This window comes from Mytilus californianus, unplaced genomic scaffold, assembly GCF_021869535.1.
Source record: "Mytilus californianus isolate M0D057914Y unplaced genomic scaffold, xbMytCali1.0.p SCAF_6, whole genome shotgun sequence".
Lineage (NCBI taxonomy): Eukaryota > Metazoa > Mollusca > Bivalvia > Mytilida > Mytilidae > Mytilus > Mytilus californianus.
In genome coordinates, this window is record NW_026262712.1 from 114637358 (window position 1) to 114656874 (window position 19517).

Sequence of the window (19517 nt, forward strand, 5' to 3'; positions counted from 1 at the left end):
TTTCGGTTTCCTTTTCGGTATCGGTTTCGATTTCGGCTTATGGTGAAGAAGGATTTTCTATAAACGTTAATTGGTTTTCCAGAAAAAAAGCATACTACTATTATAATTTAAATAAGTTATCAACAAAAGATAATAAAACTACTGTCAAGGCTTCATTCAGATATGATATAGATAAATTTATCCATTTAAAAACAGCACATTGTTCTTTCAGTCATAACAATACGCTGACAAGTATAAAGTATCAGTAATATTTTACCGTTTTCAAATATTTGGAAATCTTAAGAGGTATGTAGAATACATTTAGTTTTTTTTTCAACAGATATTTTGGTACTGATCATTTGATCAAAATTGAAGTTTTAAAGCATAAAAGAGAGGCGAAAGTCGAAAATAAACTGACAATGATAATTAACATGTAACGTGAGGGTACCCAAATTGCACCCATTTTGGCAGTTTGTGTCTCGCCTAAGACGAGAGTCGCAGTATGCGAGACATAGGGATTACAATCTGGCGACGGCGTAAAATATTTGTATAATAATAATAATAATAATAATGATAACTAGAATTGCTATTGCAAGCAATAGCGGATGTCATTCGCCCCCATTGCAACTAAGTGGCAGCCATTTTGAAAATTCCAAATTTGAATGCCAGATATATATATGCCAGTTAACATTTCTGTAAAGTTTCAGAAAGTTTGGAGCATTTTGAAATATTCACATATTTGCTGTTTCCATGGCAATGGCGGCCATTTTGGAAATTCCAAAGTCAAGTCTCATCTATATTTTGCAAGTTAACATTTATATTAAGTTTCATTAAGTTTGGAGCATTTTGAAATTTTTAAAAATTTTTGCTGGTTTCCATGGTAAATAGTTATCAAAGGTACCAGGATTATAATTAAATACGCCAGACGCGCGTTTCGTCTACATAAGACTCATCAGTGACGCTCAGATCAAAATAGTTATAAAGCCAAACAAGTACAAAGTTGAATAGGAAAAATTGAGGACGCTAAGGTAATCTATTCCTGGGATTAGAAAATCCTTAGTTTTTCGAAAAATGCAAAGTAAAAATGACCATATAATTGATATTCATGTCAAACAGTGACCATTCCCAAAATTTTAATGACAGATTCCACATTGGTACATGAGAGGGAACATACCATCAATTTTTCAATGAGTTTGACCTACCTTTTTAAGAGAGGAAATGCTACTTTAAGTTTTTTGAAGCATTTTGACCTTTCTTAAATTGTTTCCATGATAACGACAGCCATTTTGAAATTTCCAAAGCCAACTGCCACATCTACACATGCCAGCCAACATTACAGTAAAGTTCCAACAAAAATGACCATTTCGAAATTTTTGCTGTTCTTTCCATGGCAACATAGTAATTCCGATGATTGTCAAAATTATCCAAATCCCGTATATAGTGGACAACGACATTGTATTAAAATCAAATGATTTTAAGTTTAAGGATACTCAAATAATTCACCAAACTCCAAAATTTATTTTTCACTTTTTCGGTTTCCATGGCAACGACAGCCATTTTTTAGTTCCAAAGTTGCACTGCAAAAAAAAGGTGGAAGAATAATAATAATGAAAAAAAAGAAACGGAGGAAAAGCAATCTGTCACCCGACATTGTCGATCGGTTGACATAATAAATTCTTTATTTAAAGAGGGCCATTCAATTAGAACTAGTCTAATTTTCAATAAGGCCCTCAAACAAAATACATGTATATAGTTTACATTCATACATCAAAATACAACATATGTCATAGGTTTGAACGTTGTTTTCAATTTAGACTTGTTTATATTTTTTCGTTTGGGCTTGTATTTTATTTGCCTTCGGGTTTATATGATCCGTTCATCCTATTTCGACTCTTCAAAATTCAAGAGTCAATCCCAAATTGAGGTAAATTATATGGCCTTCCAAATACCGTTTCGATTCCTAACATCACTGAAGAGACATTAATTGTCGAAATCCGGATATGGTGTACAAATTTTTGCACCTCATGTTTGCGGTATACCATCTTAACCGCAAGTTTTTTTTTGTTTTCTATTTGGTATTAGATTAAAATTAAGATCCATTTTGTTACATCTGTGATCTGTTTATTTTGCAATCGCCATGGCAGTCAGCAGGGTTTAAGAACATCCGTTGTTCGACCTGCTAGTCAAATGCGTTTTGTTAAAATGTACTTTTTCACTGTTTGGTCTTTTTGGAAAATGTTGTTTGTGCTGTATTTAGACCCCTCTACCAAGAAATTTGTTTTGCATGCACACGTATAAAAATTGCGGTTTTTATCCAACGCATTCATAGGTTTGAACGTTGTTTTCAATTTAGACTTGTTTATATATATATATATATATATATAAGTGGCTTAAAATGTAACTATAACACATTCTCAAGACTTTGAGACTCCCAAAGGAGAAAACAGAGAGAAAGGTTCTGGATGCATTAGCTACGTACTCTTAAACCCGATGGACTTAATGAGAGAGATAAAAAACAGTTCTAACCAAAACCAAAAGAATAAATCCCGAACTTCATTCTATTTAACTAAAACAACTATTTGTGTTGATTAAAGAATTGCTATGTACAATAAGCGGCAAAAATATTTTTCTAGACATTTAACATTGAGCTGCAAAAATTTATTCACAGCCTCTAACTTTAACCTTGTTGGCTACACGCGCCTGATGAAGCTAATTTGTTTACAGAAATATTGCGTGAATAATATAAAATATAACAACTAATTTCATAACACTCATTAGTGTGTTAAAGTTACATTATTAGGTACTTATATAGTTTAATGTAGTAACTGCATCAGTTTATTTACAAACTGATCCACGCCTAGATAGATTGAATGTTGATTGTTGCTATTTTTTAACACTATATATATATATACATATATATATATATATATATAAAAGTCTAAATTGAAAACAACGTTCAAACCTATAATTGCGTTGGATAAAAACCGCAATTTTTATTCGTGTGCATGTAAGACAAATTTCTTGGTATAGGGGTCTAAATACAGCACAAACAACATTTTCCAAAAGACCAAAAAAAGTGAAAAAGTCTATTTTAACAAAACGCATTTGACTAACAGGTCGAACAACTATGTTCTTAAACCCTGTTGACTGCCATTGGCGATTGCCAAATAAATTGATCACCAGATCTAACGAAATGGATCTTAATATTAATTTAATACCTAACAGAAAACAGTAAACTTGTGAAAAGATGGTACACCACAAACATGAGGTGCAAAATTTTGTACACCATATCCGGATTTCGACAATTAATGTCTCTTCAGTGATGTTAGGGATCGAAAAGGTATTTGGAAGGCCATATAATTTACCTCAATTTAGGAGTGACTCTTGAATTTTAAAGAGTCGAAATAGGATGAACGGATCATATAAACCCAAAGGAAAATATAATACAAGCCCAAACGAAAAAAATATATAAAAGTCTAAATTGAAAACAACGTTCAAACCGATGATTGCGTTGGATTTCTTTTAAGGAAGAGTCATTTTCAGTAAGACGCCAGTGCTTGCGGACAGTAGTTTGTCAGATCGGTATGAAAGGTGAAAACAAATGGAATTCTATCTGTGCGGATCGTCTTATCTTTGTATTCCATGAGGATCTTTCGATCTTTTTCTTGGGCTTTATCGATAGTTTCTGTGGCATTTTTGTTTTTGTATCCTCTTGATTTTAGTTGTTTTCTGAGTTGTCCCAAACGGTAGTTGAGTTTGAATTCCGAGGAGCAAATTTGCTTTAGTCTGATGGCTTGACTGAAAGGAATATCCCTGAAGCAGTGTTTCGAGTGACAACTTTTCAGAGAGGGAAACTGGTGTTTGTCAGTTTTCTTAGTGTGGAGATCAGTTGTCATGACCCCGTTTTTTACATGGTGTCGAGAAATGCAATTGTCTCGTTTGAAAATTCATATGTAAATTCTATTGAATGATGCAACATGTTACAATGATCTTTAAAATCTTGCAGATGTTCGGAGTATCGTTCCATTTCATGTCAATATCATCAAAAGGATGCGTTCTTCACGATACTCCATAAAAATGTTGGCAGAAAAGGGTTCCATTTTTGTTCCAATACTAGTACCGTCAATCTGTAAAACGTTCTTGTCGTTGAAAATAAAGTTATTTTTAAGCACTGGCTTAAGAAACTGATCTAGACAGTCAGTTGGGGGATGTTTATCCTTTCGAGTGTTCCATACTTTTTCACACGCGGTTATTCCTTCATTTTCGGAATATTAGTGTATAAAGAACACACATCCATCGAAACCAAAATTGTGTTGTTACATGTAGGTAAGGGACTTAAGGAATTTGTTTTCTTCAAATAGTCAGTTGTATCTTGAATATGAGATGGCAGTGTCTAACTTGTGGTCTAAGGTGGTAATCAACGAATTTCGGTAGGATGACCATTTGCTTTATGGAGTTTTGGAAGTAAATAAAATCTACCGGCTGTGCAACTTTCATCTGGGTGTAGATAATCGTACGTGTCATCATCAATTTGTTTATCTTTATTCATTTCTGAGATGACGTCATTTATTTTTATATATATATATATATATATATATATATATATATATATATATATATATATATATATAAGTCTAGAGATTTGCACAACGATACTAATATAAGATGGTATTATACGAAGCTATTGAGCTATTTTTATACATATAATCAGTATTGTTAAAATAACTGACACTGAAGAAGGCTATTTGTTAAGCCGAAATATTTGTCAACACGATTTATTAACAACATCTTCGTGCATAAGAATGTAACTTTAACACACTAATAAATGTTATAAAAATAGTTGTTATATTTTATATGTTCACACAATAATTCGCTAAACAAATTAGATTCATCAGGCGCAGGCGCGTGCAGCCATCCAGGTAAAAATCGGATGCTGTAAAGAAATTTTTGCAGCCTATTGTAAATTGCGATTGATCGTTTCTTCCGGTAGCCATATTGTATAGCAGCACGAAAATTCACAGAGCACAGTTTTTAGAGTTTTATAGTGTTTGAGAGTCTGTTTTCCAAAACGTTTTAGCATCTTCACTAATATTTTTATCCCATTTCTCCATCAGCATAACTTTTTTACCTCTTTTGTAAATATTCATCGTGTGTAGACTTTTTTACCCACGCACCTGTATATATTTATAAGGTCATTTTTATAAATTTCCTGTTACAAAACTTTGAATTTTTCGGAAAACTAAGGATTTTCTTATCCCAGGAATAGATTACCTTAGTCGAATTTGCACAACTTTTTGGAATTTTGGATCCTCAATGCTCTTCAACTTTTTACTTGTTTGGCGTTATAACTATTTTAATCTGAGCGTCACTGATGAGTCGTATGTAGACGAAACGCGCGTCTGGCGTATTAAATTATAATCCTGGTACCCTTAATACTTATTTACACCACTGGGTCGATGCCGCTGCTGGTGGACGTTTCGTCCCCGAGGATATCACCAGCCCAGTAGTCAGCACTTCGGTGTTGACATGAATATCAATTATATGGTCATTTTTATAAATTTCCTGTTACAAAACTTTGAATTTTTCGGAACACTAAGGATTTTCTTATCCCAGGAATAGATTACCTAAGTTGTATTTGGCACAATCTTTTTGGAATTTTGGATCCTCAATGCTCTTCAACTTTTTACTTGTTTGGCGTTATAACTATTTTAATCTGAGCGTCACTGATGGGTCTTATGTAGACGAAACGCGCGTCTGGCGTATTAAATTATAATCCTGGTACCCTTAATACTTATTTAAAAGAGAGAATGGCGTCAATTGTTTTTGAGTTGAGTTTGGTACCCCCTTTTGACTTAGTTCAGCATTACTTTAGTATTAATATCATATAGTGGTACACGTGCATGAAGTTTTGAAGCTTGAAAGATTTTATGAAATTTCGTCTTTTAGAAACTCGTATATAGTATAGTCTGATAACGAGCATTCAAGTACAGAGCACTCCGCGTTTTTATGACTGTTGTCTGAACCAGACAGTGAGATAGTGACACTTTTTTATAAATTTTTATACATTTGTGAGTTTTAACTGAAATTTAAATACAGTAATAATCGCTTTAACACATACGTATATATACTGCTTATTGTGACGCCTCTGTTATCTTTGAACAAGCTTTTGAACTTTTATTTCCGCTTTACTACAGTCCTTACAGTGAGTAGGGTGTTTATCCAGTGATTACCATCATGTCGCTTCTATCATTACGTTCACAGAGGGCTCGTAGACCAGCACAAAACTTTGCACCTTCAAGAAGCCATCTACGTCCTGAAAATCGAGGGGACTGATGTACGTACTATGTCCTACACATTAAATAAAAAGAAAGCTTCGAAAAAGAAAATTGATGCATCGGATAGAGAATTTTCTGTAGTGACGACTTTAAAACGAAGTAATTTCGTTCTTGAATGTGATCATCGGGTATATGAGGTATTGAAAGTTGAACTTTACAGATATGTGAATGATCCTGTCACAAAAACTACAGATGAAGACGGTCTGACTGTTGAAGAAAAGATTACAGTTAAATTAGTCAATTAAAAAAAACAACTATATAAAATCAATCTATATAATACAACCTCTCGCATCCTTGTCAACGGATCTCAATTTTTAGAATTTGTGAAAACTGACTTACCTAAATTATTAGAAGCTAGTAATCCCCTACTTAAAGAAATAAATGAAAGTATCAGGAGTGCATGTCTAGCAAGTCTTGCAAAAAATAGAGGCACAAGTCAACCCTGATACTGGTTGTGGTCTACACAAAAAAAACAAAACAAAAAACAGTGTAACATAGATAAAAAATTTAAACATACTGCAAATTTTAGATGTGTCTTATAACGAACTCATAGAAGATCTTCAGGTTGACCTACTGCGTGATCCCCCACTTGATAAACAATTAGCAACTCATGAGTAAGATGTCAACTCCTTGTCAAACAATAAACATCCTACAGCTATGGATTCATCACAAACAACTAGCTCTGATTATACATTCTCTGGGGACAATTATGTCTTGTCATCTCAAACCATTTCTGAATTAGCAAAGGACGGTGATTATACTTTAATATACGAAAGTAATGGCACTGAAGACATTGTTGTAAAATCAAATATAGGACCAACTAAAATTACATTTAAGGTAACTCAAAAAATACACCAACAAAAATAGTCCCTTCAGATAATTCTATCTGTGATTTTACTGACTTTGAACAACAGTTGAAAAAGAAGGAAAAGGGGTTAGAAAAGTGGGAGAAAAAAATAAATGAACGAGAATATGACCAAAGAGCAGTGACAAAACAGCTGACATTATCTCGATCGAAACTTTTGGCATTAGAAAAGTCAGTCACTGACTTAGAACATTCAAATAGATTATCAAAAAACTTGTTTACTCATTGAACATAACAAAAATGTTGAAGACCTAGCTTCTCAAAGCAATGAAACGAAAAATGCAAATCTCTCAAAAGACCGAGAAACCTGTATGTTACCACAAAATTTCACAAATGAGACTATGCAAAGCCAGACTATTCAAACACAAAAGTTGATTGACACCCAGATGGATTATTCGAGATTACAGATGACTCAGTCTGTAAGGATGTGTGATTTTATATCCAGAATCTGCTCGCTGGAAATAGAGAAAGTCAATATGAAACATGAAATTAAAAAGATAAACAACAAGCTTAAAAATTCTCACCATTCAAACCATAACAATGTGCCTTTAGCTCAGCAAAATATGCATAACATCCAACCCAACCTGCCTCAGCACTTAATATAGGCAGATCAACTACTGTACCAGTTATTCCCCCTCAGCACTTCATGCCTGATAGAGGCACATCAATCGCATAATCATATTTTGTACCTACAGTTCATCCTGGGCCAGGACATTTTCCAACACAAACTGTTTCAAATTTTGGTACCTCAATACCACAAAAAGTGTATGGTCTATGGTCGGGTTGTTGTCTCTTTGGCACATTCCCCATTTCCATTCTCAATTTTAGTTTAGCCTAGCGTACCTGTAGTCATAAGATTGAACACTTCTAAGCGGGAATCGAATTAAGAGGCACCGAAAGTGATACAAAATAAATCAACAATGTCAAAACCCGTATTAGACTCCTTAGAAATAGACACTCGTACTCAGAACACATCTATCAGTAGCGAATATCCAAGTTGCGTCCCAAGCAACCCTTCATTGTGTAATGTGGATACAAACTCTGAAACCTTAAGTTCGAATCATTTTTTAGGGGGAGGCCTAACGTCAAACCATCCACCGCAAAGTCAAGCAAATAAAACGATGTACTAAATCTAGCAACCTTAAATATTGAATGCCTCACATCAAACAAGGAATATCTTTTATCTCTGATGACAAATCATTCTAGTTTTGCCATTCAGGAAGATTTCTCATATAACTTTGAAAAATTTAAACTTGTGACGTTATGTGCCGAAAATAACTGGAGTATGGATGACATGGATCCAATTACGAATTATATCAAACCATGAGGGATTGCAGGAACTACAATTTTATGGAAAACAAAATAGTGAAGCATATCAAAATATTGTCAGAAGGTAGTCATAGAGTGTGTGCTGTGTTACTCAGTACTGATATTTTAGTTTTTATCTTGTGTTGTGTTTATATGCCGTGTCAAAATTACACATTTGAAAGTACTCCTGACGAATTGGCGAAATTATGGCAACATATGGCAACTCAGCAACGATTCTTTTAGGTGTTATGAACGCTAGTTTGAATATATTAAAGACTTATCGTCAAGATAAAGTTTTAAAAACTTTTATAGATGAGAAACGTCTGACCCTGCAAAAGACTATCCAGAAACTCATACTTATTACCACCATAGTGGGAAACAGAATTCTCAGATTGACTATATTTTGATATCTCTAACCCAAATAGACAGAATCTCTGGAATTAATGTTGTAGTGAATGACCCACTGAACACCTCATCGCATAGGTTAGTTCAAACAAAACTGACATGTTCCTTTTCTTCAAAAACGTTTCCATCAGAAAAATCAGTTATGACTATGAAAAAAAATAATTGGAAAAAGTTAGATGCTGAAAAATATGAGCAATTACTGAAATAGCGACTCAGTCGTATGTACATTGATAACAGTACTTTCTCTTTTATTGCTCTTCAACTTTGTACTTGTTTTGGCTTTCGAACTTTTTTGATCTGAGCGTCACTGGTTAGTCTTGTGTGGACGAAACGCGCGTCTTGCGTATTAAATTTTAAACCTGGTACCTTTTGTTAGCTATTATTCGTATGTTTCTCTGTCCTATATGTTCTCCTATTTATTCGTATTGTAGTCATGCCATGTAATGTTGTCATTTTAATGTTATATTTAACATTGCCATAAAAGCGGGAGGTTTGGCTAGCCACAAAACCAGGTTCAACCCACCATTTGTTTCTTAAAATGTTCTGTACCAAGTCAGGAAAATGGCCATTGTTATATTATAGTTCGTTTCTGTGTGTGTGTGTGTTACATTTTAATGTTGTGTTTCTGTTATGTCGTAGTTCTCCTCTTATTTGATGTGTTTCCCTCAGTTTTAGTTTGTAACCCGGATTTGTTTTTTTCTCAATCGATTTATGAATTTCGAACAGCGGTATACTACTGTTGCCTTTATTTATTGAAATGAGCTGTGAAGAACTATTTGATATATTAACTGCATTTGAATCTGCACCTAAAATATCTGTGGGAAAAAGAAAACGCACTTGGAACTCTTCATTACAACAACTTTGTAAACAAAGTAAGGATGCGCATTAGCAATGGAAAATCCACGGATGTCCCTAAGATAATGACAATCCTATCAACGTGAACTTTAACAACTTTAAAGACAATTAAAAGCAGAAGAACGACATTCTCTGTACGAAAACATTACGAGTGTTCAATGTGGTGATAATGCCACCTTTTATGAGATTATTCGCCGTCAAAGGCAAATTAAAAGTAGAAAACGAATGATGGATTATCTTATCGTTGATGATTACCACTATGACACGCCGGATCTTATTCGCGAAGCATGGACAAACCATTTTAGTGAATAATCAACTCCGACAGTAAAATCAACAAACGAGCAATATCGCAAAGATGTGGAGTTAGACTGCATTTTGCCCCAGGAGATATCTGAAAATGAGAAGGAAAAGTGTATTGAATTTGACATAAATACTATTAAAACTGTTTATCAAAAATGAAAACTGGGAAAGCAAGTGACCAATTTGGAATTTCTGCAGAGCATATAAAATACGGAAGCGATAAGACCGCTGAAAAACTAACCTATTTGTTAAAATGTGGCATTTAAATTTAAACGTGTTCCACAATGTTTTACGGAAGGCATTGTCTTGCCACTCTTGAAGGGACACGGAAAACCAGTATACTTACCAAAATCGTATAGAGGAATTACAGTTTCTCCATCATAAGAAAGTTGATTAAGTCAGTGCATCTCAATCTAGAAGAACCCAAATTGCTGGAGGTATAATTTAGACTACAAATTCACAGCCGGGGTGAATCCTACCTTTGCAGCACTCCCGCTTACTGAAGCGATCATTGAAGCAAAAATACTTAATATTTGTTATATACTACCTTTATCGATGCCTTATCAGCTTTTGATGTTGTTTGGCATGCCTCTTTTTTAAAACGGATATTTCAAATTGGAATTTCTGGTCAAAGCTGTCAGATTTTGAATGACTTTTACACGAATATGAAGTCGACAGTCTGTTCGGAAAACAAATTATCTACACCGTTCTCAGAACTCCAAGGTGTCCGGCAAGGGAGCGTATGGTCACCTTCTGTTTACAAACTCTTCGTTAATCCTCTTATTAATAAACTAGAAACTGAGAGCCTAGGTTTTAAAATTGGAAATGTCTATATTGGAACGCCTATGTGTGCAGACGATCTGCTTCTAATATCCAAAAAACCCGAGGAGCTTAAGACTATGATAAACTCTACAACACATTATGCAAAAACAGAAGAATATAATATTAGTAAGGAAAAATAAAAATTATGGTTTGGAACTCATCTTTAAATTGTGAAAACTGGAATCAAATGTACAAATTTCATATTGGCACAGAGGCTTTGGAATGTGTTGAAAATTATACACATATTGGAATTGATTGAGACTCCCGTGAATTAGAGGCAAATAGGACTATTGTTGGAAATCGTCGAAGAACTGCGAACAAGACTTCTTATGCGTTGATGGGCACAAGTCTATAGGTCTAAATGAACTCAACCCAGATGTTTCATATAAACTATGGTCAACATATGTGGTTCCAGTGTTCCACGCCTGTTATTTGGACTTTAAATCGTGAATCTAAATTCTAAAGACATTCATCGTTTGGAAATGTGTTCCAATAACTTTTAAAACAAATACAGAACCTTCATACTAGAGCATCAAATGCTGGAGCATATCTTCTTCTTGGTGAGTTGCCTATTACAGCTCTGTTACACAAAAAGATTTTAACAACTTTTGATACAAGAGTCAAAATACAAATGGAAAAAGAAAGTTTAGAAGTCTGTGGATTCCTTCTGGTTCAGCAAGATGTCAACCGAAGCGAAATCGAAATCATCCCTGCGGTTCCTAAATGTCGAAAATTGTATGGTTGGTGTTATCAGCTCTATATGGAAAAATGCAGGAACTGAACATATGTTTATACGCAAAGCCTATTATAATGCCAACATGCTATTGGATACATACATTTTACAGTATCACCGTTCAAAATTTTCAAATGAACAAAATATTTCAGACTGTCCACTATGTGGGAAAGGAATAGATGATTTAGAAAATTTTCTTGTTGTGTGCTCCGCTCTCTCAAATGTAAGAGACTTTTTGAAATTGTGGTGCCAAGGATTGGCATGAATGCCTGGTCTGATATCTTTCAACGGTCTGATCAATTGTTGTTGTAACGTCTTAACTGTCGTCCCCTGTGAAATTTTAGAATTGTACCAATTCATATCACACATTACTATTTTTATTTGAAGCATATCTTTGCAGTCTCTGTTGTAAATAGCTATATAACCTAAGTCATTTTTGAAATTTTAGAATTGTACAAGCGTCGTCCTTTGGTTTTCGTTGTCTACGAATATAGTCCCTAGTGTGAACAGTGTATAACTTGCATTTTGTTTTATACACTTTCCCAATTCATTTCTTGATATTTTATGCATGAAATATTAAGTAAGGGGATGAAATTACATGTTAAAAAAATTTGGGTGCTGAATCTTTATGTTAAGTAGTGATTTGGTCCAGTAAAAAAAGGTCAAAAATTAGAATGTCTGAAGCTGTGAAACTGAATTTTAGCCCCCCTTAACACAGAATTGTCAATATTTTGAGTTAGAGCTGGTAGAAGTTTCTATAATCTTGATATTATTTGTATCAATAGTAGTACACTACACTGTAAAAATCTTTTTGAGATAGAGCAGGTGCGATTTTTTTAATTTGAATTTACTGTCTAAAAGAAATGCACTACGAAATAACTGTTCTCGGGCCTGATGTTCGGTTTAACTGTTTTATTGTATAAATTTCAAGATTGTTATAGTTTAATCAGAATAGCTATATAAATTGATATGATTCATTTTACATCATAATCATACTGATGAAGGATATATGTTATCCGAAATATTTATAGATAATTACATTTAATGTTTCCTTTTTTTCTATTGCTGTTGTTTGGTACACTTTTTAGGCGTTTATATATATATATATATATTATATGAATAACACATAGCTGAAAGGGTGATAGAGCAGATTGTTACCCCGAGAAAACATTGCCAACTGAGATATGTGTCATTTAATTTATTATACTGAATGTTCAATTATTACTGTATATCAAATTTCAAATTCAAAGTAATAAACTATGACGTCTTGAACATACCAACCATCTGTATTTAATAAAGCGTACACTTGATCAAGTGTCTCCGTGAAGGGCGATAGAGTATTTACCATGGGATAGAGTATATTACCTCCCTCGTATTAACCAATCAAAATCTGGCATTTTGACATGAAGTATAATAAAATATATAAATCAATCCTTTTATAGATTGTTACCCCGAGAAAATATTGTCAACCGAGAAGAAGCCAAGGCTGACAATGTTTTTTTCGAGGGGTAACAATCTGCTAGATCACCATCTCAACTAATTAATTTATTGACATTTTTACCTATTATGTCTGTTGTTTTGTTCACAATTCGTTGTCAATATAATGGAATTTTATGCGACTGTCATACAAGTGAGAGGTTTAGCTAGCTATAAAACCAGGTTTTATCCACCATTTTCTACATAAGAAAATGCCTGTACCAAATCAGGAATATGACAGTTGTTATCCATTCGTTTGATGTGTTTGAGCTTTTGATTGTCATAAAATGTCTCCCGGTGAGCCATGGGATAGTGTAAATTATCTTCCGCCTATTACCTAATCAAAATCTGGCATTTTAACGTAAATTATAATAACTATATTTGGTATATGGGTTCCTTGCAACGTCAACAAGTTCGTCAGATAGGATTTACCTGACTTCGACCTCATTTCATGGATCAGTGATCAAGGTTAAAGTTACGTGGTCAAATCCGTATCTCAAATACTATAAGTAATAGGGAAACTATAATTTGTTTGGAATGATTGTAAGGTGTACATGTCGGACTGGCAGGTTCATCTGACCTTGCCTTCATTTTCATGATTCCTTGGACAATGTTCAGTTTTTGTGGTTAGGTATATTTCTCAGATGCTATAAGCAATAGGTCAATTATGTTTGATATATGGAATGATTGTAAGGTGAACATGTCTGTCTGGCAGGTTTCATATGATCTAGACCTGAATTCATGGTTCATTGGACAATATTTACTTTTTGTAGTTTAGTCTTTTACTCAGAAGTATAATTCGGTAGGTCACAATCGGGGAAAAAGGACGGGATTGTTGTTACAAAAATTAAAACATATCCGTCGTCATCTCTGAAACAGATATTCCATAACGGTCAACCAACTCGTGATGGCGTTCGTAAAGTTTACACAGTGATGATTTCAACTTCACCACTTAAAACTCTTGGTTTAATAGCTTCCTTGTGAGCAACAATAGGTCAACTGCATTTGGTGTATAGAATGAGTGTAAGGCGTACATGTGTGTCTGACAGGGTTCATATTACCATGACCCAATTTTCATTGTTCATTGGTCAATGTTAAGATTTTGTTGTTTGATCTGTTTCTCGGGTACTTTAAGCAATAGGTCAACTGTATTTGGTGTTTGGAATGATTGTAAATTGTACATATAAATAAGAAGATGTAGTGTGAGTGCCAATGAGACAACTCTCCATCCAAATCACAATGTATAAAAAGTTAACAATTATAGGTCAAAGTACGGCCTTCAACACGGAGCCTTGGCTCATACCGAACAGCAAGCTATAAAGGGCCCCAAACTGACTAGTGTAAAACAATTCAAACAGGAAAACCAACGGATTAATCAATATAAAAACTTTGTAAGGGTTCCGCGGAACCCAGTGTCTTGCCTACTTTTGCTGTTAGTCGCAGGCTCAACAAAAATGGGGAAAAAATTATTAAAAATCTTCCTCTAGATACTATCTTTTGATTGTAAGAAGCTTCTATCCAAGTTTAATAAAATTTTAGGATGGTTTATGAATCTAATAAATGTTTTAAAAACTTTTACTGCAGACTGTATGTAATGTTAACTGGAAGAAAAACTAAGTCCATTTATAAGTAATATACGGAAAATCAGGAAATAAATTTTTACAAAATGTCCTTCTAGATACTAGCTTATGATCATAAACAAGTTTCTGTCAAAGTTTGGTATAAATCCAGGATAGTTTAAGAAAGTTATCAAAATTTCAAAAACTTTAACCACAGAGTGAATATTTGTTGACGACGCCGACGACGGAATGTAGGATCGCTATGTCTTGCTTTTGCGACAAAAGTCGCAGGCTCGACAAAAACGAGAAACGAGAAACACCTATGAACAATAACAACAAACGACAACCACTGAACAACAGGCGCCTGACTTATGACAAGTGCATAAAAATGCAGCGGGATTAAACGTTTTTACAGGCGCCAACTTTCACCCTAACATGAGACAACAGTGTAACATTACAACATAAAAAGACACACTATAAAATATCAATTGAAATGTATTAACTCAATCAAAAAGACATTTAAACAAAAACAAGTAAACATACACTGAACGAATAAGTTTGATCTATGACACAATATAAATTTATCGTCATACTAAATACTTATCAAAGGTGGTACATATTAAAAATAGTGAGACGAGATATAACACAAAATAAGTAAACATTGAATTACAGAAATGCATTACAAATTGTGTCAACAGGTCAATTTAACACGAAAGTACGATTTGAGAGTACTCGCAGTTACTGAAAGCTAGTTAAAAGCCAAAAACAATTAACAATAAAAAATCATGTATCAGAGACTAAAATCAATTAAACCACATCCCAGGGATTTAGTGTTTTAACGCCATGGACAGTCAAAGAAGACATGACTTGTGCAATGCTTAAATAAAAGTATCCACAAGCAGTAGGATCGTTAGGATTTAACCTTATAATAAATATGTTTCACGTTATATATAGATAAAGTAATCTCTAAATAGAGAATTAACGTGGATGTATGTCTGACATGGTTCATCTGACCGTGAACTCATTTTCATACAACATTGATGATGTTAAGTTTATATGATAATTGTAGTAAAAGCTTTATATTACAGATTTTCAACATAAATTCATTTATAAATAAAGCATTGCACAAAGCACAAAAACATTAAGACAAAAGACACAAAGTTCACTTACTGAAAGCGGGTTCAAAGTCATTGACGTTGCCTTGGAATATCTATATTTAGGTACACGGACGCTGTTCCAAATCTTATATTAACCTCTCGTGATTTTTGCAGCGGTGAATATAATGTTTTATCAAAGAGGAGTTCCTATGCTTTTAGCCAATGAGAAAACAGAAAATTTATAGTCATATAATAAAATCTGAGGATAAGTTTACTCAAAGGATCGAATAGATTACAATTATCTAAATGTACGGGCCATTAAAGTGGTGGTATTGGTGCCTAAAGGAATATCTAAAACCTGTATTTTACCATAAAAACTTATCCAGTATCAGGCTTATAATTTGGTCCCATACTGACGTTTGTCTACATAAAACTCATCATTCTAATGCAATTCGTTCGTAACGATCATTTTCATTGGACGTTAACAAATATTTTGAAGGGTTAGATTCCACGTTCTACCAGTCCGTAACTAAGAAAGCCACCATTTTGAATTCCGATTTTTTTTTCATATGTAATTTCTCAAAAAAAAAAACCAAGAAAGTCACATTTTGTGCCTCAAAATTTTCTTTTTGTCAAAATTGAATCCATTCATAAGCGTACAAAAAGTATAAATACGTCTAGTGTTTATGTTTGACACCGGGAGTATACATATGACGTCACATTGTTTAGATACCAAAGACCATGCAACAGTTTCGCGGACTTTTTCATTTATTGCATTTTAAGCCAAAATATTTATCAAATGGAATTCATTTTAATATGTGGCATTAGAATGGAGATAACTGTATTGTATTTTAAGCTTGTACTTCGTAAAACTTGATTTTACTGTCGCAACTATCCGTTTACCTAGCTTCGCTACGCGTCGCTAGGTAAACTCAATTTGCGAAAGTAAAATCTACGTTTTACGAAGGCCAAGCTTAAAATACAATACAGTTATCTCCTAAGTGACGCTTTAATCAAAACAGGTGGAAGGCCTAATCAAATACGAAGTTGAAGAGCATTACAACCCGAAAATCTTTCCTTTCAAACAATTCAACATTGAATGTAAAAAGGCAAGTATATCTTAATACTAAAACAATAAAAAAATAACACAGAGACCTAATGGGTACCTTTTTTAATCAAATACCAAAATATATGAAATAAATAGTTCGTATATATTATAGGATTAAACGCCTTTTTAAAGGAATTTATTGGTGTATAAACTCGACCAATTCACTCACAAACAAATAAAAGTCCAATGACTTTTATGATATGTTTGTGAGTGACTTGGTCCTATTAATACATCAATAAATTCCTTTAAAAAGGCGTTTAATCCTTATTATTCTTTAATATTGGAGAAAAAGAATTGATTTTCCCACATTCGTAACCTCTATCACACGTATATTGTTTATTTGTGTTATTGAATTGGTGCATGAATATATGTGCAAAAATATGTACTCCGTGAAATTTGCTATCTGATAAGAAATTAACTACAAAAATAAATTGTTATCATTCAAATGAATGTTTTTGTGTTTATTATTTTAATTTAACGATTAGCGCGAAGTGAACATAAATATTTTTAACGTTGAGCCGGATTGTGTAATTATCGCCGCCATCTTGTTTACATTGGTTACAAAAAGTAGTTCGTCAACGTCGTCGTCAAGATCCACTATCGGAAACCCTCTCGACCAATCATATTAACGTATTCCATAATATGCAAACCATATAAGAATTATCATATATTAACATACATCAAGAAAAAAAAACATTGATTTGAAAAAATGGATTTGTTAAGAATTTTTTTATGCAATTATATAGATGTAAAACAGACTATACTAAGCTTCTAAATTATGTGTCACAGCTTAGGGGTAAAACAGGTTGCTTTATTATACGTCCATATGAAAATAAGAAGATGTGGTATGACTGCCAAAACTCTCTACAAGAGACCAAATGACACGGAAATTAACAACTATAGGTCTCAGTACGGCCGTCGACAATTAGTAAAACCCATACTGTATAGTAAGCTATAAAAAGGCCCCGGAATGACAAATGTAAAACAAGAAAACAAGAAAACTAACGGCCTGGTTTAAGTACAAAATAATGAACAAAAAAACAAATATGATATACAGCAACAAACGACAACCGCTTACAGGCTCCTGAATTGGGACAGACACATACAGAATGTGGTGGGGTTAAACTAGTTTGAAGGCGCCAACCCTCCTCCTAATCTGGGACAGTGGCGTAACAGTACAACATAAGAACAAACTGTAAAAATCAGTTGAAAAGGGCTTAACTCATCAGATGGATACAAAGCAGAAATACATCTAACAAAGACAGAGTGGACGTGGCAGGGTACTTATACATCCCCACAACAAAAAGACACTAACTACAGATCTGAGAGTACTCGCGGTTACTGACAGCTAGTTCAAAGCCAATAGCAACTAATAAAAAAAATCATACATCTAAAACTAAAATTTATACATGTTTCTCTGAGATTCAATGGAATTTTTTTTATGGTAATAAGTTAAAGTAAAATTGAAAACGTTTGATATTTTAGAATGCTTAGGCTTTATTTTTGGGCAAACTTTGACTATCCTTGTTGAATTTATCCACTCTTGTTCTGGTTCAGGACAGTGAATTGTATAAACACTAGTCTACTGTTACTTTTGTTTTACCTTTTTGTTTTTACGTTTTATCAATAATCAAGTTGATTTATTTGGATTTTGCATTTTTTTCAAGGGAAACATTGACATAGTTTTCTTTGATATCGAACTGTTTTGTATCATCATTGATTGTTTCTGAACTCTATGCATTTAGGTTTTAATTTATTTAGATAGGACAGAACAGATGGATGTTTATAGGCTCTTAAGAACAGGCGAGCATCCAGCGAATGGCCTCTCTGCCAAATTTAAGCTCCTAATCATGCAACTTCAGTTGTACATCATGTTGCACGTGGAACCTACAGCCAATCCCGTTTTATTTCGGCTTGTGGTTCTCTAGAACATGCTATTAACTTCAGAGAGAAAAATCAAGCAAACGATTATCCGAATGGACCGATTGTTAAGATCAGTATTGGTGATGGAATGACCAGTCATGACCTACGTACTTTTGGACAAAGACAACAGATTTTGCTGTCAGAGAACTTGATTCATCCACAAGAAACCATAAACAAATTCCATTCTTTCGCTGAAGCGTTTCAGGAAGTTTTAATAGAAGAACATGTTCCTCCCAAAAACATCGTTGTCTTGAATGTTTAGATATCTATAGCATTCAGTGCATGAAAGACCGTTTAAAGCTAGGAAAGACTCATTTTAACTATGTGTAGAAGGTACTTGAACATTTATGTTTTATATCTGAGCAACATGATATTGGAATTTTTACAATTGTAACAATGTACACTGATACCGTCGTTTTTATACTTGGACAAATAAAAAGCCAGAAATAGAGCACAACATTTTAAAACATTGAGATTATTTTGATTGCCGATGAGACGGCTTTCCACCACAGAACACAAGGACAAAGATGTGAACCAGGACGGTCCAAAGTACGGCCTTCAACAATCTAGGTCCATTTGTCGAATCCTCGTGCCTTTTATTCTTCCATCATTTATAACAATCACAGACTGATACTTTTCATGGAAGATTTACTTGTCATTGTCAATACTACGACCGCTGCTAGTGCCTGAATATAGCACAATTTGTAAAAAAGAATTAAATGTTGCTTATGTTTCGTTTTCTGTGATGAATT

General features: G+C 33.7%; 1 long non-coding RNA gene across 1 annotated transcript in view; it reads left to right on the forward strand.

Moving 5' to 3' along the window:
* The first annotated feature begins 208 nt into the window (after positions 1 to 208).
* Positions 209 to 19517, forward strand: part of LOC127704545 (uncharacterized) — a 45601-nt gene continuing 26292 nt past the window's right edge. The window contains exon 1 of the long non-coding RNA XR_007983322.1: positions 209 to 285. This is a non-coding gene — a long non-coding RNA (uncharacterized LOC127704545). The remainder of the gene's footprint in view (positions 286 to 19517) is intronic.